This window comes from Chionomys nivalis, chromosome 1 (assembly GCF_950005125.1).
Source record: "Chionomys nivalis chromosome 1, mChiNiv1.1, whole genome shotgun sequence".
In the NCBI taxonomy this organism is placed as follows: domain Eukaryota; kingdom Metazoa; phylum Chordata; class Mammalia; order Rodentia; family Cricetidae; genus Chionomys; species Chionomys nivalis.
In genome coordinates this window covers 17,664,363-17,688,488 of record NC_080086.1, presented here as the reverse complement: position 1 = coordinate 17,688,488, position 24,126 = coordinate 17,664,363, and the positions used below count along the sequence as shown (strand labels likewise).

The 24,126-nt window shown below is 37.9% G+C and overlaps 1 pseudogene; it reads right to left on the bottom strand.

Annotated features, from left to right (window-relative positions):
- Window positions 1-19,389: 19,389 nt before the first annotated feature.
- Window positions 19,390-20,246, bottom strand: LOC130883529 (taste receptor type 2 member 140-like; annotated as a pseudogene).
- Between the last annotated feature and the right edge of the window lie 3,880 nt (window positions 20,247-24,126).

Below are 24,126 nucleotides of genomic sequence, written 5' to 3'. Positions count from 1 at the left end.
GCTAGCATATAGTCAAAGAATCCATAACAAAGTAGAGCAAAATGATTGAGGATATTAGAAAAAGATATAACAAAAGCATGTAACCTTGTTATAGTGATGCACATTTGTGCCTACAGTCTAGAACTGAGGAAGCTAATGCAAGAGAAAAACAAGTCTGAAATCTGTATAGATTTTGTGCTGAGATCCTGTCTCAAAACAACACAGGTTTTTAGATTTCACAGAGGCAGAATACTGTTTTGCATATGAAATATGCACCATCACCTCAATCCCCTGAAGCAACATTGAACAAAGAAAGTGAGCCCAAACTGCCTTGAGATTTCTCACAAATGCCCAACATCCATCTGACAGATATACTGGGAACACAAATTAACCCTGCTATTGAAAGTCTTAACAGGTAATTGATGAGAAATAGAAGCATGAGCATACTATCAGAGCAGCAACAGAAAGGTCCTCCTGGCCTGGCTCCTGTCACAAAGCAGAAAAGAATTAAAATACAAAGAAGAATGCAAAGCATACCAGGGTGGGGCAGTATGGAGTGGCTGTAGGTGTAGGAACTTTGGTGTCTTTTGGAACACTGGCAGAAATTATGTGCTGGAAGTGAGGGACACTCACTCTAATTGCTTCCCTGACCTCTGCATTGTCACTTATAAATAAAAAAAAAATACCTTAAGTTCTACCTAAACAGGAATTCCTCAAAAGACAATATTTTCCCAGACAAGAAAGTAATGTAACAAGTGACAACTCCCCCATATTTTTCTATAGAACACAATAGCAAATTATTTTCTAAGAAAGGGGCCATTTATCAAATGACTTGTAAATTTTTTACACACATTTATAAACTAATGCAATTTATGTTGATTTTTAATAGCCACAAGTTTTTTGTTTGCATCAAATATACGTAACAAAAGAGGCTTAGCAAATCAATTTCTATCTATTCTTTTCTATATTAAGATAATTGTGATAACAATAATAATAATTCCCTACCTTAACCTTTCATTTCTACATTCTTCTTTTAAATAAGCTAAATTCTGGATTATCATCACTCTACCAAAAATTTAAACACATATATTCTTGAAATGTTTTTTTTTTCAGATTTTTTTGGAGGTGGGTATCTCCCCAGATAAGTACTGCATTTTCATCATTTCCAACCCTTCCTCTCATACCTCTAACTCCCTTGTGTCCCTCTCTACTCTTTGTAACATTTATAATTCCAAACAGGTGTAAGATGGTATCTCAGAGTTGTTTTGATTTGTATTTCCCTGATGGCGAAGGATGTTGAACATTCCCTTAAGTATAATTTGGCCATTTGAGATTCTTCTGTTGAAAATTCTCTGCTTAGTTCTGTATCCCATTTTTTTAATTGTGTTACTTAGAATTTTGATGTCTAATTTCTTGAGTTCATTATATATTTTGGAGGTCAGTCCTTTGTCTGATGTGGGGCTAGTGAAGATCTTTTCCCATTCAGTAGGCTGCTTTTTTCAGGATCCAGCAATACCACTCTTGGGCATATACCCAAAAGATGCTTAATCATACTATAAAGGCATTTGTTCAGCTATGTTCATAACAGCATTATTTGTAATAGCCAGAACCTGAAAACAACTTAGATGTCCCTCAAGCAAAGAATGGATAAAGAAAATGTGGCACATTCACACATTAGAGTACTACACAGCAGTAAAAAAACAATGACATCTTGCTGGGCGGTGGTGGCGCACACCTTTAATCCCAGCACTTGGGAGGCAGAGGCAGGCGGATCTCTGTGAATTCGAGACCAGCCTGGTCTACAAGAGCTAGTTCCAGGACAGGCTCCAAAACCTCAAAGAAACCCTGTCTCAGAAAAAAAAATGACATCTTGAATTTTGCATGCAAATAGATGAAATTAGAAAACACTATCCTAATTAGGTAACCTAGAGCCAAAAAGATGAATATGTTATGTATTCACTCATAAGTGGATACTAGATATAAACAAAGGATATTGAGCCTAAAGTTTATGATCCTAGAGAAGCTAAGTATTAGGGTGAACCCAAATAAAAACATATATAGATTCACTTGGAAATTGGAAACAGACAAGATTTCCTGACAAAACTGGAAGCATGGGGTTTGGGAGAGAATAGAGGGTAGAAGGTGAAGAGTAGGGGAGAAAGGGAAGAGTGAGAAGAACTTGAGGGAATGGGAAAGTCAAGATGGAGTAAGGACAGAGATGAGAGCAAGGAAAGAGATATTTTGATTGAGGAAGCCATTGTGGGGTTAGCAGAAACCTGGCTCGAGAGAAATCCCTAGGAATCCACAAGAATAACCCTATCTAAGACCCTAAGCAATAGAGGAGAAGGGCCTGATCATGACTTGCCCTGTAGTCAGACTTATGACTATCTTAAATATAACCATACAACCTTCATTCAGCACCTGATGGAAACAGAGGCAGAGACCTGCATCAGAGCACTGGACTGACCTCCCAAAGTCCAGTTGAAGAGTGAGAGGAATGAGAGTATGAGCAAATAGATCAAGACCATGATGGGTTCACCCACTGAAACAGTCTACCTGAGCTAATGGGAGCTTACCAGCACCAGATGGACTGGGAAGGAACAAGCATAGGACCAAACTAGTCCCTCTGAATGTGGCTGACAGTTGCATGGCTGGGGCAGACTGAGGGTCCACTGGCAATGGCACTGGGATTTATCTCTACTGCATGTGCTAGCTTTTTGGGATCCTATTCTCTTTGGATGTATACCTTGCTCAGCCTAGATATAGTAGGGAGGGCCCTGGACCTTCCACAAAGCAATGTGCCTTACCCTCTCTGAGGACTGGATGGAGGTTGAGTAGGAGGGTATATGGAAGGAATGGGAGAAGGGGAAGGAGTGGGAACTTGAATTGGTATGTATAATGAAAAAAAAAGTTTTTTTAAAAAAATAAATATAAAAAACATTTACAACTTGTTCCTCTTTAATTCTTACTCTCACATATATGTATATATATTCATATGCAACCAGACTAATTTTTTTAGTGTTATTAATATTACATATGCTTAGGGTGGATCACTTGAAATTGGATTACCTGTGAGTGTCCTTATTCCTGGAAAAGACTGGTTCTCTTTCTCTGAGAAACCATAAATTATCTGTAGCTTTTATCTAGGTCTTGCCATAAATTCTGCTCTGAGGTGGTGAACAATGCTCATACACATATGTCTGATCAAGGTGCTCTTTGTAGATTATAGAGGACCTACTAAACAAAATCCACCAAGTACATGTTCTCTAGTCGGTTCTCAGCAACTTTGGAGCCTGGCATAGAATACAATCCCATTCTAGGCACCAAAACTGTCCAGATTAATCTAAATTTTGTAACTTTTGTTGAAAAGTCATGCTTAGAACTTCTATTTTTCCCTATAGACTATATTGTGTTCTTAATGTTATTACAGCTTTAGCTTTCATATATATTTGGATATTTTTACCTACTTACTAACTTTTACCAAGCTATAAAACATTTAAAATGATTACTGTGTATCAATTATCAATTTATCATTTTCAAGAATTGGGTGAGAAAATTGTGACCCTGCTTGTATTATTTTATTATGTATTTCATTTATTAACACAATTGCCTCTAAATTTTGATATCATTTATATTTCCAAATACATTTATTATTATTTTGTGTGTGTGCTGCAAAGAAGTCTCAGACTAGTCACACTGAAAAGTGAACTCTTAGAAAAGCCATGCTGCAAAACGAACTCTTGACACCAGACCCCACAGCCTGGGAAAAGCAGATAGCAGCCATGGCAGACCCTCAAAATGTCAGAAAATAGTCTTCTTTCTTCAAATTGTTTTGTTAGGCACTTTGTCAAATAAACTTAAAAAGTAATCAGTACAGTTTCTACTGATTGAAACATACCAAAGCAATGTCTACACCTTTTTTTGTGCACATTACTTAGGTATCAAATGTAATAAGAAGTGTGTACGCCTTCACACAAATATGTCACATACTTCAGCCATTCTCTTTTTACCAGGCTGTGTGTGCAGCTTCTTCTAGTTTTGTCCTCTGAATTCAGGTAAAAGCATCCCTCTAGTAGGGCTTGCGAGCCTGGCTCTCCTGCCACAGGCTCCAATCCTGCACATAGGAAAGAGCATCATCACATTCATGTAAGCTGTAAAGTGCACAGATGAACTTCTGTAAACAGTATAACATCTTCCTCTTGTGATAGACAATTACACAGGCATACTTTTTATAGCACTTATTTCTCATCAAATTATCACTAAAGAACATAGAAAGAATGACCTCAATATTTGCATTTTCAATAAATAAACTTAAATCCAACAGTCTGAAAAGGTTTATTGGTCAAAATAAGCTGTGAAGAAAGAATCTTACTCTTCTAAACATCCATACTGTTTGGCCTCACTAAAGCTTTAGTAATACCTCACACTGGGTGTGCAACCACTCAGTCATGCTCAACTCCCTGGCTTTCACATTTTCAACCCAGTTCATGTTAAAGTAGTCATTTATTTGATTAAATTTATATATTTTACTTTCATTTCAATACTAATAATATACATGTACAATAGAAGCTCATATTAATTACATGTTTGTTAGTTCTAAGTTTTGATTCATGTGGTATTTGTTTGTTTTCCACTTTAGAGAAATAAAAAAGCTGTGGTCAAAGAAACATCTGCATTCCACTGTGATACTTAATTAACACACTATAATTCACATGATCTGGCATTCATTAGCATAAAATTACACTTCATAAATAAAAACTACAGAGAAAAATGCAATGTATTTCCTAGGGATAAACACATTTTTAGATAAAATTTTATTCTAAATAAGACCCAAAAAATGAGACCAGTTGACATGCCAATGTGAAGGGGAGAGAAATCTCACAAACCATAACCATAGATGAAGAGCTATAGGCAATTAATTATTGCTGAGTGAGACACAATCAGGCTTGTCGCAATCCCCCTTGGCCAGCAAGAAGGACGCACAACACCGGAGCTCTTCTTGCTAAGCAGTTTATTCAGGACATTTTTACAGTTTCTTTCTCTCTCTCTTCCTCTCTCTCTCTCTCTCTCTCTCACTCACTCACTCACTCTCTCCCTCTCTCCTCGGGCAAAATCTCCCACCCATTAAGTAGGCATGGGCAACCAACCCCAGATTGCCAGGTGGGCACTGCCCATAGGTCCACGCATATGCAAACATCTGACAATCATTGTGTGATAATAGCATAAGTCAGGCCTGGTTGATATTAGGAGTTGATTACCACAGAGAACACTAGCTTTTGGGATCGTGGAGAGTGGGAACCAGCACCATCAGGTGCGGCTCCACGTAGCTCTCTACACATAACCATCAGGTATGACTCCACACGGCTCTCTACAGTTCCCCCTTTTTGTTTTGCAAAGCAACAGGCAAGAGTAGAGGTCTGATCTCTGTTAAAAATGGAACATGTACTAGTGTCTGTCCAGGTGTCATCCACCCAGAGAACACTAGACCTGTCTGGTGCCCTTTTACAGAGGTGGGAGCTAGACACCAACCCACATGCAATCAGACTTGCTCTTCTTGAGGTTGATGTATGCTTACCTCAAGTGCAGTGCGCAAGCCTCACATTCTGTGCTCGCTTACATCTCTAGCCAAAATTGGAGAGACTGTCCTGCTTCAATGGCCTTGAAGGCCTGAATGATCATAACTGCATTGTGATGCTGTGAAACCCTTATGTGACAGACGCACCACAGGCACATCAGGGAGGCAAGCACCATTAAGCCTGTTAGGGCTCCTATTCCCGCCCACTCCTTCAAATGATCCACGGAGTGATCCAGGAGGATAGTCCTTCTGCCAGGCTGGTATCCATGCATGTGGAATCTTCAGTCACAATCACCACTCGCAGCTTTTCCAGTTGTTGTTTGAATTCACCAGACCAACTACCTAAAAGATATCTAGACAATTCTTTAGACAGATTAGCTGCATGAGTCATATTGAATGCTGGTCACACACAGCCCCGGATGGATAGAAATGTCTGACAGACTAGGGTATGGACTTGCCTCTCTTAACATACCCCAGCTGCCATACCCCTGTGGCACATTCATTCTTGTCAGCTGAGTGCATGGAAGACACCTTCTCCCTCATGCACCTCTTTGGCTTCCCTAGCAGCCCAGCTGATCCTGCTTCTGCTAAGTGACCATATGCTGCATTCTCATGGGTTGTCTGATCTTACACAGGATTTAAAGATAAATGCCCATGACAACCGGTGTTGCGATTGCCAGCAGTAGGGTTCCCAATCACCACTAGACCCAACCTCCCATTTGGGCTATGGTATTCTACCAACCCTTTGGCTAAAACAGATCACACAGGTATCAACAATCTGGTGTGCTAATTGTAACATTTCAAGGACTATTCAAATAACCATTGAGCTGTTTCACCACATAAGAGGCATTAGCAATATTAACAGATGTCATACAAATGAAATAATGAACAAGATATTTGTTGTACCAGCCATAGGTCCACCTGCTCCTACAATAGGGCAGTCTCTTGATTTAAATTTGCTCTGCTGCAGACTCTTCAGCGGCTGCAGAGTTTCCTTGCCCTGCAGCTACGCTGTGAGGGCAACCCTGTGGGGTCTGTGCTCCAGCTTGTCTCAGCTCCAGCACTTGTTGTTGCATTTGCTGATACTCTTAGCACTGCTGTGGCATCTGCCAGCCTAGGCACCGACTGCTGAGGCAATGTGCCTTCCACCACAGCCACCTAGCAAAGCTCTGCTCCTGCTCTGCTCCAGCTGCCTTTCTGCCCCAGCTGCACTCGTTCTGGGTCCAGACTGGTGCACGGAGTGGAGCGGAACTCAGGAAAGCAGGCTTGCTGCTCTGCAACCATTGAAGGGTCCCCACTTACACCATGTTTTAGGGAATTTGGGCGTTGTCAATCTGTCTGGCTACTTCCTGCTGAGTGGGGATGCTTCATTCTTACTGCCATTTTCCAGCCGCACTTGGAGCAGGTAGCCTCAAGGGGAAGAGGCGGAGACTCCACTTCCCCACTGAGCTGTAAGGTGGAGCCTTGGCAGCACAGAGCAGAGCAGTGGGCCACCACCCTGTCAGGGTGGGGCGGATCCCAGCTCGCTGACTGACTGCCCCGGGCTAGGATAGAGTCTTATCAGGGTAGTCCTGCGCTTCTATGCCCTGAGGCAGGTCCCAGGTGTTCCGCAGCTTAGCAGACCCTCAGCACTGCTTGGCCTTGGAGCCGCCTGGAGCTCCTTGGCCTTGGAGCCACAGCTGCTCACACTCCACTGCAAACTCAGGAGGTCTCTGTAATTCAAACCACATGAATCTAACTCCCTTCCTTAGCGTACCTTGTTCTGCGGCAAAATTCAGATCTCTACCAAGCTTGTCCCAGGATGACACATTAAGATTGCCAGAAATGACAAACCAAGGAGCAATTGTGTCACATTCAGTCAAAAACCTTTCCAATGCGCTCCTTAACAGCTCGTTAAGAGCCAGAAAAATCAGGTGTGATGTTGAAGTGCCCATTCTAAAATCCCATTCTTTTAGTTTTATTTTAAACTGTCCACTTTGGTCATGGCTCTCACTTTGATCCATCCGCTATAGTCGCGGCTCTCATTACCCCCACTCTCCCTTCTACGGGCGAGATCGGAAAACCCACATTTTTTTCTTTCTTTTGCGGATCCCCAATCTTTACCTTGAGGATTATCCGGTGCAACAAGTTCTGGGCTCCGCGGAGAGAGGTTTGGAGGTTCCCCGAACGCGTCACCACTTGTCTTGTCCCCATATGGGCCACCACTTATCGTGGTCCCCCTTGTCCAGCAAGAAGGACAGACAACACCAGAGCTCTTCTTGCTAAGCATTTTATTTCAGGACTTTATTCACAGCAATCTTTCTCTTTCTTTCTCTCTCTCTCTCTCTCTCTCTCTCTCTCTCTCTCTCTCTCTCCCCCACTCACTCACTCTCACTCTCTCCCTCTCTCCTCGGGAAAACCTCTCCCAGCCCTTAAGTAGGCCTGGGCTGCCAACCCCGGATTGCCAGGTGGGCACTGCCCATAGGTCCACGCATATACAAGCAGCTGACAATCATTGCGTGATAATAGCATAAGTCAGGCCTAGTTGATATTAGGAGTTGATTATCACAGAGAACACTCACTTTTGGGATCATGGAGGGCGTGAGCCAGCACTATCGGGTGCGGCTCCTCGCAGCTCTCTACACATAGCCATCAGGTGTGACTCCACATGGCTCTCTACACAGGCTTTCCCCTTCATAGTTTATCCAATTCCAAGTGGTCAATCCCAAATATATATAAGAGGCCATGAATTTGAGATGGTGTGTGGGCCATGAGAAGAGGTGGGCAAACATGGTGATAAAATGATTTAAATATTGCTCATATGAAATTTTCAAAAATGTAAAACTTGTTTTTTGTTAAAAAAAAGATACTTTCGTGATGGGCAATAAGTACTTTAGCTTCACTTTCCCACTCAATGAACTTGAATGAACTTCAGTTGCATACCCTAACATTGACTTTTCCAAAGCAAACCAATTTGAGAATCTCCATAGCACTGAGATTTTCATTACCTGGGGACATACAATTTTTCCTGAAAAACAGTCAGCAGTTTTCAAATGACATAGAGATACATACTGAAATTTTTCTTAAAGTAAATCAGTCAACCATTTTGATAGAAAGTGTATCCACTGTTGGTCTTAAATCAGGAGGCAATGCAAACAAAACCCCAGCATCACCAGTTGTAAGTTAATTTCCTGACATAAAGTTCTGCCAACATCTGAACAGAAGCTTGGTAGAAGAATGAAGTCCTGGACAGAGTCAAGGAAAAATGCAACATAAGCCAGAATGATGGTAATAGAGAATATCATTATTCAAAAAAGTGCAAAATAACTCCAAACATGTACTCTTGAAGAGTGATTCTTCAAGATTGTTAGGTCAGCTTCTTCAGTTATCACATTGCAGCTCTGAGAGCATATGAACGAAAATGCCTCCCTTTCCAAGATCTGCTTGTTTTTTGTGGGAAGTCCATCTTCCCTCCAGAGATCCACAGATAATCACTGTGTTAGTGCACTGTTATTCACAACCAAATCTCTCTCTATTTCTCTTTTTCACTCTGCCTCTGTCTCTGTCTCCCCCCACCTCTCTCTCTCTCTCTCTCTCTCTCTCTCTCTCTCTCTCTCTCTCTCACACACACACACACACACACACACACACACACACATACTTCAAGGCTAAAAGCAACATAATTCAAGATCCAATTGAGGGTTCCAGAAATAGAAATCCAGGCTAGAGGTCCAGCCCCTAAACCCGCTCCTGTGTTGAAAGCTGCTCACAACAGATGTCTTCTCACAGATGATCTGTGTAAAATATCACGAGGAACTTTTGAAAAATTAAATCTGTTTAGTGTTGTGCTCCATCAGCACTTTTGAAGTCCCAAGGAAGAAGCTGGGCAAGCTTCATATCTAGGTACCAAACTGCTCAGTTTATCTGGGTTCTGTGATTTCTATTGAAGATCTGTGCTTATGTCTTCTCTTTACTACTCAGTGGACCCTGCTGTGTTTGTAATGTTGTCTCTTTATATTTTCATTTTTCTCTATATTCACTTTTTGACTGCTTACAGATTTCACCAAGCCTTGTGAAATATTTAAAATTCTTGCTGTGTGTTATGTATTAGTTATCAGTTTATCAATTTGGAAAAGATTTTTATAGACTTAATTATTGTGGCTTACTATTCATTTCATTATTAGTATAATCTCTTTGTCTAAAAACACTTCATACTTTAAATTTTCAATTATTAATATAACTTTATTGTTGTATTGTGGTGTGTGTGTGTGTGTGTGAATTCAGACAAATGCATGCTATATTGGAGATCAGAGAACAATTTTGTGACATGGTACTCCCCTTCCAGCTTCTTCTGAGGTAGTTTTTGCTACTATACTGATAGTCTGGGCTGACTGGCTTATGAAACCCAAAATAACTCTCCTGTATCCCCATTCTCTTTTGCCACAGAAGTGCTGCAATTAGATACGCATGTTGCACATCCATTACTAGCATGTCAAGTACTTCTAACAGTCTCAACTGGCTCTATTTATTTTGTGTTTGAGAGTATTTCATTAGATAATAATTTTCCATAAACTTTTTTCTCGTTGTTATAGATTCAGAACACACTTTCATATTAAGAAGCTAAATAAGACCCATACCATGGCAACTCCAACTGACTCATTATGTGGGTGGTAGAATTCTCACAAGGCCCTATCCTTAGATCCAGAGTGCTAGACAATTGCTACTGAGAGAGAGAATGAATCTTCTCTAGGGACACCTCATGCAAGGCTATCCAATTTCAAATGTTTGTTCTGAAACATACATACATGTGAGCAATACTAAATGGATGCAGCAGAATATATATGAATGATATATATATATATATGAATGGAAAATATTTTTTAAAAGTTTGTGCTATTCAAAAAGTCAGAAATTTAAGGTGGAAATCGGACATGAAAGGAGTGGGGTGGAGGATGGTGGAAATTATGTAAATATTATGAAATTATCAAAGTACTTATTAAATTTGAAAAGAAGCTGTAAAATATGAAAGATTCAGTAAATCTGCTAAATGAAAATTTTATACCATCCTCTAACAAAAGGATCCTAAATATTATACTGTGGTCACCAACATCCTCACTATTCTGTCATTAACCAAGAAGGGAAACATGGATATTGGACCATGCCTGCAGTCTTTGACTATTTGTGTTCTTTTTTACCTTTGTCTCACATCCCTTTTTGGAGACTCTCACTAAGTTGACCAAACTGCCTATGAAGTCTGTAGCTTTCTGTTCCTTTCTCCTAAGAAGCTGGGACTTCTGTACCACCAGTCTCAGCCCTTACTTCTTATTCTTGTAAAACTTTATTAACCGATTTTCAACTATTTTCATGGTTGTGTCTGTTGTAGGACACATCTATATAATATAGATGTGAAATAAAAATATACAAAATTTCAAACTATGGAAAATACATATTTTGTGTTAGGTAGTTGGCTTAGTGGCTAAAAATACATGATGCTCTTTCAGAGACCTATGTTTGATACCCAGCACCCAAATGTTGGCAATCAACCGTCTCTAACTCAACAGCCTCTACTGACCTCTTTGAATAGCAGTTATAAATTTATACATTCTGAAAATATTCATACACATAAAATTAATAAATCTAAAACTTAAAAATTAAATTAAAGTTCAAATAATATCTAAGTATGTAATTTTACTGTATAGAATATTATTTGCATTACATGAAACTTAATAAACCTGTATTGATCTAAACTTGTGGTGTGTCTGCTTTTCATTGACTATATAACACATTTATGTATTTCGGATGCATTGGGCAATTTCTGTAACTTATCAGATGTGATAAATTGCATTTCATTTCTTCTTCAGTAATCTTCCTTGTCTGTTTATCCTAGATTGAAAGAATTGATAGCAGCATTTAGTCCCATTTCTTTATTAAGGTGTCAGTGACACTCACTGATTCAGCAAGAAACACATGTATATATAGTGTACACACCAACAATATCGTTTTTTTATTCATAACAAATATTAAAGAATCTATGACAATATAGCCAACCCTGTTTGTGCAGGTGTTGGTGAGCCAGCCCCGAAGTTGTGAGCATGGATGACCTTCCCCAATTTCTCATTTGTCTTGTGGCAGCATGGGCGAAGGAAAGAAGACCTCCCCAAACCCATCAATTCTTGGGGCAGGTGGCAGAGCTGGCTCTGTGGTCATAAGAGCAGGAAAGCCATCTTTGACTCACACCAACTGCAACACTTGGGAAAGCAGGCACTGCACCTCAACAGGGAAGCACATTAGAGCCAATCCTGTTACCAGGTTTGAGTGAGCCAGCCCTGGAATCATGACCATATTAGATCTTTTCCCATTTACCATTTTGGAGATAAACCCTACAGGTGCACAGGCCAGAACTCAGGGTTATAACGTGGCCTGCCCAAACATCCAACCTTGAATTGCTGGAGCACATGAATGAACATTACCTGCAGACCGAAAGCTGCAGTATCTCGACAACAGGGTCCCAGTAGAATATCAGAAAGAATCCTGGTGGGGGTCCTTTATTGATTATGTAGTGAAGATCATGAGCCTTGAACCAGAACAATGACTTTTTGCAATGAACACTGCAAGTAGAAAAGGGGGTGTATGGTGTGAAGTGTTTGGTCCTCCTACGGCTTCCAAGACAATATTTTTTCATTTTTTCACTATTTTTATCTTTTTATTCTCTCTCTCTCTCTCTCTCTCTCTCTCTCTCTCTGTTTGTGGAGGAATTGCAGGGACAGATGGCCAATGTGAAGGGACAGGGACCAAATGGGATCAAGATGCATGATGTGGAAAACACGTAAAATATTTTTAAGGTAAATAAATAAAAAATATCTTTCAAAAGACAAAATAAGCATTTGTATGAGCCTGATTGTAGACAATTTAACATTAATTTTTCTACATTACAAAATATCAACTTTTTATCAATTGCACAAAGCTAAGATTTATTTTCTAAGCATAGTTACATCCTATTCAATTTCTAAAAAGATTTTTCATGTGAATATACCTTTACAGCAATAACTTTGTAGAAATTTTCTGAATTTGACTTTGAATCTGATGGGGTTAGTGTCTTGCAATATAACTCCTTCTCTGACTTTTACTAGGGAGATGTCAACAGATGCCTATTTACTCCAGGTAAGGCATCCACAACAGCACAAAGAAATGGCTCTATTCAAGTCTAGATCAGTGAATCAATGAGTTTATTAGGATTTCTACTAGCAGGGATGGGTGACGATTCCTTACAATAGCATGGAGACATAAGAGCAGCTTCATCCCAGAAAGTCAACCCCCACTCAGCCTGGGTGACAAGTCAAAGAAGTTGACTTGCAGCTCCCAGAACATCCTGCAGATGGCTGAAACAATTCTCTCTCTTAGCAACTGTTTACAAGTACTTAACATGTTCCATGTTTAAGCCAGTCCATAACATAAACTAAATAAAAAATATAAATACTTAAGAGTATTATTTAGCTAAATATCCACATAAGTAATTATTTACAGATGCTATGATTTTGTTTCTGCAAAAGACAAAAATGAGCATTAGGCACAAAACTTCTTTCATACTTTACTAAACAGATGTTTATTTGAAGTTTGATATTAATAATCTTCTCAGGATCTAGAATTGCCAAAAGACAAAACTCTGGGCATGTGTAAGAGAGACATTCTACATTAGGTTAATTAGGGTGGGGAACTCACTCTGACTGTGAGTCATGACATCATGAATTGAGTTCCTGACCTAGGAAATGAGAAAGACATCAGAGCAGCAGAATTTATATCTGCTTCCTGACTTCAAACACAACATGACTATTTCCCTGAATGTCCCATTGTCATGCTTTCCCTGCCAAAACAAGATGTACCTTCAAATTGTCAGTGAAAGTTTCACTATTTCTCCCCTAAATTGCTTTCTCAGGTATTTAGTCACAAAGACAAGAAAAATGAGCAAGACTGATACTGACATCCAATAAATTGGTGCCAATGTTGTTGCCTAAAATTCACTTAAAACCTGAGAGGGCTTTCAGAGGAATTCTAGACACAAAAATATAGAGTTTAACACAGCTTCTTGCTGTTTGCTGGTGGCATGCTACAGCCCCTTTAAGAGAGGTTTTTATGACTCTGGCAGAAAAAAAAAGCTGTGCCATTTTAAAATGCAGGTTTTTTGGGCCATGCTGCCTATGTGACCTCTGGCTCTTTTGGGGGACCAAATATTTGAATGGGGTTTGTGAGAAGACTGTTGTAGCTTGCTTAATGGTGGCATGGACTGGCTGTGTGCCTGAGAATAGGGCTGTAGACAAGGCTCTCAGAGGCAGCAAACAGCTCTGCCATGCTTGACTGGGCATGGCAAGCATGAAGTACAGTATATACTGGAGTAACAATGCAACTTAAGTTTATAAGAAGCACTTAGCATTTTAAGAAGTGCTCCTGGATAGTAAAATTACAGATATACAATAGGACAGATTCAGACATAAAAGACCTCTAAATGGGTCACTGTATAAGGAGCTGTGGGTAGGCCTGCTTTTTGTTCCACCCGGCTCCCGGTCACCTGGCTAGCTTATGCCCCGAAATAACAAGACACAAATTGCATTCATTTAAACACTGCCTGGCCCATTAGTTTCAGCCCTTTCTTGGCTATAGTTTCAGCCCCTTCTTGGCTAACTCTCACATCTTTACTAACCCATTTCTAATAATCTGTGTAGCACCATGAAGTGGTGGCTTACTGGGAAGGATTCAGCATGTCTGACCTGGCAGCTTGCTCCATTGTGTCTGTCCTGGAGAGGAGCGGCATGGCGTCTGAGCTCACTTCCTTTCTTCCCAGCATTCTGTTCTGTCTACTCCACCCACCTAAGGGCTGGCCTATCAAATGGGACAAGGCAGTTTCTTTATTAACCAATGAAATCAACAGATTTACATATGACCTACCCATATCAGGTCACAGTGTTTGATAAATGTACATAGACTTGGGCGAGAAAAGAAAAAGAGTACAGAGAATTATAGAAAGAAGTAAATTAATTTTTAAAAATAATAAAATGAGGTCTTTAAAGAAACAGAGTACAGACAGTCACAGATTAAGAGGAGTAAAGAAAAATAAGCCACATAAAGATGGAAAATTCTCAGAGAGTATAGATTATGTATATTATTGTGTCTTCTTTGAATTTTTTGACTGTGAAGGAGCTAAGTACAGAGAAAAATTCATTGTATAGGCAGCTAAACTAAACCAGAATATATATTATAAAGGTATCTTGACTTCAGAATTTGAGTCTAAGGATACATTAATTTGGAAAAGAGGTTCTTCTTTTGTTTCCACAGAGGATGAGAACCTATGGAATCCTACCAGACTAATGTAGATTGATAGACCAAGACCCCCTGAAAGGCCACCTTGAAAACCCTTCAAAATATTACTTTTCCTAATAAACAGTAGGAAGAAGTTTGGACAGAACTATGCCCATATTCACAAATATTGTCTATAAATGTTTCTTTACATTTAAAAGGGGATATGCTCTAGAGATTTGCATTTGTATTGGTATTGCTCTATTGATACAAGATTTAGGTCAATTTTGTTATATGCATATTTCTGTTCTTTATTAAGGTATTGTGTTTGTATAGCTCATTTAAAAGTATAAAGTGTAATTAAGAACTATAGGTTAATAAATAATAATTTATAATAGTCAAGCTTGTAATCATGTTGATTAGGTTTTCTAGATATATAGAGATATTATTTCTGTTAGATAGATATTCTTCAAATATTTCAGATACCTTTAGAATATAGCACTTAAAATGTTAACATTTCAAAACTTTTCATGACAGTGAGATGCATCTGCTCCTGGAAGCAGCAAGCTACAAAAAGAGGATGATGGGCATTGAAGAGGCTCCTTGGAGTTGGTTGACCATTTGGCAAGAAACTGCTCTTGTCTGAATTGCTTTATAAACTGGACATGCAAGGACCCACAGAGAACTGACTGTTGAACTTGCCTAAAGGCCAGATGGCTTTTTGGGTTTCTGTCAGATGTTCTGTAGGATACAAAAGAAAGTGACTGGCAAACTGCCAATATAGGTGTAAGTGTTTTTGAAAGTTCCTGCTTCATGAAAAAGTCTGCTGGATACTATGGGTCTGTAGACTGAAGATGGATACCCAAATTGTGGAGAAGAATTTTGGGTGACTGTTCAGGCGGCAAGATGTGTCTGTCAATTCTAGAGTTTTGGAAGTTGCTTGCAAAGCACTTCCTGTTTACTTAGGTAATATTATATCCTTCTGGAGTCTTTGATGGAGTTGAAGAATCGATAGTTATAGTTTTCCTTAGTTATGATAAAAGATAAAATAGATATGAATATTGAAACTGTATTTCTTGCTTTATAACTGTTTTGTTATGTGTTATTTTACTATATTAAAGTGAAAACCTTCCTTTTTGTTTAAAGACAAAAGGGGAAATGGTGTGGGATATCCTTCTGTCTATGTGGTGCTTTTATTTGTTAGTGAATAAAAAACTGCTTTGAGCCTATGGCAAGGGAAGAACGGAACTAGGCAGGAAAAGCAAGGCTGTATGTTGGGAGAAAGAGGGCAGGGTCAGAGAGACACCATGTAGACCTGCCAGAGACAGACATCAGAACTATCACCAGTAAGCCACAGCTATGTGACAATACATAAATTAATATAAACTGTTTAAATTGATATGTAAGAGTTACCCAATAAGAAGCTAGTGCTACTAGACCAAGCAGTGATTTCATTAATACAGTTTATGTGAGATTATTTTGGATCTAAATGGTCAGGAACCAACAAGCAGCTCTCCCTGCAATAGACATTCTACATTAGGTTAATTGGGAAGAGGAATCTCACTCTTACTGTGAGTCACAACATCCATGAATTGAGTTCCTGACCTAGAAAATGAGAAAGCCATCAGAGAAGCAGCATTTATCTCTGCTTTCTGACTCCAGAAATAACATGAACATTTTCCTGAATGTCCTGTTGTCATGCCTTTCCTGCCATGATTAGATGCACCCTCAAACTGTGAGTGAAAGCCTTCTTATTTCTTCCTTAAATTTATTGTCAGGTATTTAGTCGCAAGACAAGAAAAATGAGCAAGACAGATACCGATATATCAAACATCCTACCTGAGCTTTCTGTACAAATTAAATAGTTATCTAGTATCACAGAAAAAAAATCAGTCTTAAATTAAGCATAAAGACTTCCCATTATTTTCTGTTTTTCCATCAGATTTTAAGTATGGCTGTCGGCAGCCTCTTCTCCCTGATACTTGACCTGAAATTTAGGGAAGGCCTCCCTCTATAGAGATTATTGCTATAATTAACTTCAAGGAAAATTGGCTTTATATACATGAAAGACAGCAACTCAACACTGTGAGTGCAAAAATGACCTACAAATTAATAACATAACATCTTTCTTTAGTTGATGCCTATTTCTCAATCAAATTTGAAATCATTTGTTTCTCATAAAATTATCTCTAAAAATCATACAGAAAATAGGCTCAATTTTTTTTTTAAATTTATAAGTTTCAAAAGCTTTCATTTAATGTAAAATCTAGGCCAAACATCAACACAACAATCTGAAAGAATTTTTTGTATCAAAATAAACATTGAAGAAAGAATCTTATGTTTTCTGAAAATTCTCAGTGGTCTCTTACTAAGAGGCACACTGGACTGACCACAGGGCATGTGACCACTCATTCATGTTAATATCTCTAAACTTCCTTCCCTTCTTGGACTCAAATAATTTTAAATAATTCCCTTATTTGATTAAGTTTGTGTATGTTTTGCCTACATTTCTCTACTAAAAACATACATGTAAAACAACATTTATGTTAATTAAATGTGAGTCACTTCTACATTAGTCTAAATTTTCATGCCTATGTTAACTTGGTTTTTTGTCACCTTAGGAAAATTCAGGTGCATAAACATAAACATAAAATGTTACAACCAAATTCCTGCTGAGATGTTTGACAAAAACACTACCATAGGCACATTTGGCATTGATAAGCATAAAAAGTAAAATGTATTATAATATGTATATAAGAATTAAATAGAAAAGAATTCCCAGTGATAAACATGTTTCAAGAATCTTAATTCACCAGTTTAATAATATACATAGGAAACTTGGGATAAACTGAAAGCATTTTTAATTAATTGCAGTCTCTTTCTCTCTCTATCTGTGTGTGTATGTGTGTTTGTGTGTGTGTACAGCTAGCAACTCTACTGATACATAAGTATAAAGATGACTTAAAAATGTAGGAATCAAATCCATCCCCAGAAACAATTAACAGTGGATGAAAATATTTAAAATGTAAAAATGCTTACTCATTGGGTAAGAATTTTTTCCTAAGTTTTCTAAATTGTTCTTACATCTGAAAAATGAATTAAGTATATCTTATGTCTGAGTCTATACTTTGTTATTATATTATTATACTTTATTATATATATTATGATATTATATATTATTATATTATTATAATTATATATTATTTTACTTTATTACATGACATTTTTAGAGAATACAGATCATTCATATACTGACACAATTACAGGCCTCACTTGAATGCATATACATAATATCTAACTTGTTATTCGTTGATCACTTTAAAATCTTTACAAGTTTAATGACTGATTAAAATAGTTTTTAAAATTGCTGCAAGATCCCTGGCAGTTTCCGAGCAGTGGCTCATCCTGGGTGGTCTGGTCCAAAGCAGTGGATCCCTGACCAGAAAAGCAGCCAGTTCAGGTGGGGTCCAGCCATGTGGTGCTGGGCTGGTCCCAGCTCCCAGCAAAGTCCCCGGAAGGTGCAGTTTCCCAGCAGTGAGTGGCTGAGCAGGCATGTGGGTGGGAGACATGTGGACAGACACATTGTATGGAATAGAATTGAATATTTATTATTTGAAGGAGGGGGTAAAGAAGGAGAGAGAGAGAAAAGGAAGAGAGAAGAGAGACAGAGAAGGGCCCGGAGAGAGATGCACACATGCCAAGAGGGGACAGACAGAATCTAAGATGGCGGGGGGGAGGGCAGGGGTCACTGGGAGTGGGCGTGACTTGTCTCAAGAGATGAAAACCATAACAATAGTGATGCCAGTTCTTATATGTAAATGATTCAAATATACATATACATTTTAAGCAATAAACATGCATGCATCTTGTCTGTAGATCTGTCATATGTCTGAGTAGTTCTTGACCTACATAGAATCTTCTAAATCCCTAAAATTATAGACATCTGAATAATTTTGAAAGTGCAAATGTTTATAAAAAGACTTCCTTATATTATATCCCATACCCATAGTGAACTCTATTCCCTTTGGTGCTCTTGACAACAGATGTGAGGTTTGCACTCTGCAGGCTGTCTTTCTCTTCTTACAGCTCTTACAAGAGCTCAGTTTGCCCCATCTCATGGAAATAGTCCTTTAATAACACCCTAGAGGATGTGCAGGACAAACAAGTAACAACTGTTAATCACAAACTAATATTCTTAGAAAACTCCTTTTTCCAGAATTGTCATTCTGTTTTACCTACTTAGCCAGAAATCCAGGAAAGCATAATGTACCTGTCTTCTTAGTTAGATGGTGTCAGCTAATCACAGATCCACACTTGCGTGGTATAATGTATTCCTCATTTATGATTTTCTAAGAAGGAACAAAATTAACCCTGTTCTCGTGAGATAGATATTGCCCATGTTTTTGCTCTTTCTTATGGTATCTGCCATCTTAATAGATAACTCTACAGTAACTGCATCTCTAATAAACCCTTTGCCTGAATGAGGATTTCCACCCTGGTCATCCCTAAATTGTGACAACTATGAACTGATTTTTTTCTAGAGTATAGAAGCTTATTCCCAATATGTTTCATGGAAAAGACCATTTTGTATCTTTGAGCCTGCACCTCATCCACAATGGCACAGAAAGCAAGGACTGACTCAGCTTCCTATTCTCTAGGATCAGGACACATGAATGGACTGAGGGGAAAGCAATTCCCATTATCTGTAAAAACAAAACTATGTGACTTCTATGCTTAAAGTCAGAATTCCAGCATAGTGAAAGAAGAGACAGGAAGAAAATCATATACAGTAACAGGAAGGTGACCACAGTGTGCAAGGCCTTTATGTAGGCTATGGTGCTGACATCTCTGGAGCCTTTGGCATTGTGTTGCATGTTCTTCAGATGTCTCCACAGGGAGAAGGTGAACAGGAGAAACAATGTCAAAGAGGCAGTGAATGGAGTGAGTGTGAACATAGTGTTGACAAGTAAAACAAGTCTAGAAAATTCAGCAGTTACCTGTGATAGTACTGTAGGACACATTTGCTTCATGTCCATCAATCCAGAAATCAATGTGTGTTTATGATTAAAATGCTTAAAACCAAGATGAGCAAAGATACAAGCAATGTCACTAATATCACCTTTTTTACTCTCCACTTCAGATGAAGAAAAATATAGCTTGAAAAATTAGCTATCTTGAGAAAATAAAAGATAATGAGACATGTAGCAAACCAGATGCTGAAATGATTGGTCACTGTCCAGAAAATTTTGATAATTCTCATCACTTTTCCAGGCATGATCAAAGTCGTGTAGATAGATGAAACCAATAAATGTACAATTAATGACCAGATCAGAATGATTCTGGAAATGGCCAGAGCAGTAAGGATCTGATCCACTGAAGAGATCTTTCTTTTCTTGACCCAGTCCAGGATGTTCACCAGTGCCATGAATGCATTTCCTAAGTTTCCTATTATGAATTCCACACTTAAAATAAATGTTAATGTAACATGTAGAATACAACTCATTGTTACTAGAAGGATGCTTTAGTTTGTGGTACACTGATGAAACTTCTAAAACACTATGAAATTCTTGAACTTTCGTAGCATTCACTGTCATGAGCCCCTATACACAGTGCTAATCAAATATCAATTCACTACTGATTTGGTCCATAATTTTTTGCAGAAAATTTTAGAACCTCCAAGTCAGTTAGGTTAGAGTCTATCTAGACATTATGTGTCTTACACATAGCAAGTCTTTGTGTAGATATGGAAGAAACACTGAATTTTCATGTGCTGTCATCAAAACAAAGATATACTTACATGCATTGGTTTTTACTAGTTTTTCTTTATAAATATTTTAGTCTAGATAATGGCTTTCTAGACAAGTAACATTAAGGAATTGTAATTCATAGACATTAACCAAATTCATACTGATACATAGAAGAAAAACTTATTAAATATATCAAAGTAATGTTTGTCCAGGTAACTACGAATGCTTCCCAAAGTTCTTATAGCAAGGTATCAGAGTTGCCTATAAGTCTCATAGATATTATTGTCCCTCAGATATTCTGTATTAAGAAAAATAATCATCTTAATTTTTCAAGGTCATGCACACAAACACACAATACTACTCAAAAGAAGAGAAACATTCAAATGTCATTGGCTCATCATTTTAATAAATCTGTTTTAAGATTAGTTTTTGCAGACATATTGTGATGATTATACTGCTATAGTTGTCAAGATGTTTTATTAAATAGTTTCCAAGTATAACTGATGTAATAAAAATATAAATTTTCTCAAATGTCATTCTTTCATCTCTGTATATGAACAAATCTAGAGAGTGTCCTATCATGCTCTCAAAAAAGAATTTCAGTGAATATATACACACACCAAGGATCTTTTCTAATCTCTGTATCTCCCTTTGTTAGTATATTTACTACACTTAGCACCTAGGACCTTCAGATAGAACCATGTCTCTCTACTTTGGACCAGTATCTCCTCCATTGCCAACATCACAAGTTTCAAGGATTATATATGATCTAGATTAGCAGGAAATGAAACAAATAGTGCTATTTTATTGTGTTTTAATAAACAAAGCTTACCTAAAGATCAGAGAAGCAAAGCAGCCAACCCCCAGAGAGCTCTTACCTCTACAGATTTTCAGACTGAAAAGAGACCACCTCCCAGCCTCTATGACAAACTAGTGTGGCTGTCGGTATTAAAGGTGTGTTCCACTACTGCCTGGCCTGTATAGCTAACTAGTGTGGCTGACTTTGCACTCTTTAGGCAAGTTTTATTTATTAAAAAAATATATATATATCACTATACCATTTTGTCTAAGTTTTAAAAGAAGGCTGTGATTAATAGAAGAAAAACTGTGTACAATTAGTACAATAACTGTATACAATATATACAGGTAATAAGTATATCAACAATGTCTAGTCCTTTACTATTTGACAAATTCAAAGAAAATACTCCATATCTATTCTATCTTTTTGAGTCCAAAGCCTTCTACCTAATTTACTTTCTATCATAAACATCCAAAAATTCCTTTTGATATCTCTCAGTCTTAACCCTTTCACACTTCTTCAGTGAATATCTTTTCTGAGTCTCATAAAAAAGGAAAACTATAGCTGTCTATCCTTTAACTACCTCAGAGATCTGAGAAGGAAATAGTATTAACTGATGAAGCAAGAAGTGCAAGGAAGAGACTTCCAAAGGATGTGAGTAATGACAGAAACAACTGAATGCCTGGATAGTCACCCAAAAGTCTTCTGCAACTTTAGGGAATCCATCTTCATGATAAAGACCTATAATATTCAACAGACTTCTCTATTGAGCAGGACTTTTGGAGGACTGTCCCACCTTATCTAGACAAGTTTTGCCAGTCCCTCTCTTTTGTGTTCTGCTTATCCAATTAAGACAGCACACTGTTGGCAGTCAAGGCAAGGGCATTTTCTTGCCTAGTAACTTGCTTTGACCACAAAGAAAATAAACTTTATATGGAGTTTCTTCAATGTCCATTATCTTTTCTGAAATAATTGGTGCTTCCAGGAGCAGATTTGTCTCATTGTCATAAAAATAGAACCTTTGTTAATAAAGCATCTTAAATATTATATTCTGTAGATCTCTGAAGTGTTTGAAGACAACCTGTCTATTTAAAATGTATCCGTTTGGCCTTGAAAACATACTTAATATGACTCTACAAGTTCAACTGTAATACATGATTAATTGCTAACCTGCATTTCCTTATTATCTTAAATACTTGCTAATAATAACTTATAAAGGCTAGAAATTTACATTGCTTTGTTACATGAGCTGCATAGATACAATGCCTTGATGAGATTAGAAATGTATGTACAATATGCTTTAACAAAATTAATTTCAAATTTATATCAATATACAATTTTTTATGCAATATACAAAAGTACAATCCAACACAGAATAGTGAAAACTAGTAGCTGCTTTTAAAAAGTACATTCATTAATCTACTATTTAATCTTATCATACCTCTATCCTCCTTTTTCTCTTTTCATAATAGATTCAATAATCTATCTTTCTATCCCATCAAAGAATGGCAATAAAACTCTTCAGAAGCTAATGATAATCAAAGAATTAATGACTAAAAGCCAATAAAAGGAACCAGGAAGACAGAAAAACAGGTGTCAAAGGCTACAGTAAAATCGATGTGGTGGTGCACAATGGTAAACTTAGCCAAGCTGTGAAGAGATGGACGTAGGAGGATAACTACTCCAAAACAACCATGAGAGATAAATAAAACACTGTTTAAAACAAACCATTTATAGAGATTACAGGCAAGGCATGAGGTATCCCAGTATGGAGACTGGATGAAAACCTCAGTAACCTGGAGCAAATGCCCAATAATTACAGAACAGCTATACTGGGAAGATAAAAGATAACATGCATAAATATGTAAAAAATTTTAGGGGAAGTTGCTAAGAATAAAAGAGTGAACATACCAACATTGCAGACACAGGAGGATTCCTGACATGGCTCCTTCCACACAACAAAAGAAAAAGGAGACAAAGAGAAATACAAAACACTCCAGGGGTGGGGCAGTGTGGAGAGGATGCTGGGTTTCTCTGGAAATGCAAGGTTTTTAAAAGTAACAGAAGTTGTATCCACCAGGAGAGAGTAACACATACCACCCGAATGGGCACCCCTGAGCTCCTCCTCTGTATCTTCTGCTCTGCACAAGAAACATTTGAGGTTCCACCTGAAGAACAAGCAGTTCCTAGGATAGCCAGACTTATCCAGACAAGATGAGACTGGCAACAGAAAGACTTCCCACATATTCCATCTTTAGAGCAACATGATAAAGCATTACCTCAGAAAGGAGGAATGTATCAGTTGAGAGAATAGAGAGTATAAGGGGCAGTTGGAAGAAATGGAGAGAGCTGAATATGATTAAAATACATTGTATTAAATGTTAAAAGATCTACCAAATAAAGGTAAAGACTCCTGATGACTTGTTGCTCTGTCAAAGCACATTGTATCAAACTTTCAAAAAACTACCAAATGAATTTAAAGAATTCTGATGACTTGTTGCTATATCCGTAGATCATAGCATATTTCAAGTCCCATCAGAGAAACTTCTTCTTGTGGTACTTGACAATTAAAATAGAGACTCTCACTTGCTCATATGTACAGAAAAAAATACTGGGGCCTTTTCAGCTCTAAAATGAACACTCATGAACACCGCTCCACTCAAATCTCAGGGATTTTCACAGAAGAGGACAATAAAAGACTGTGAGAGAAGGAAAAAATGGGTAACAGCAAGAAAACGGGTTGTCTTTTTTTTGATAAA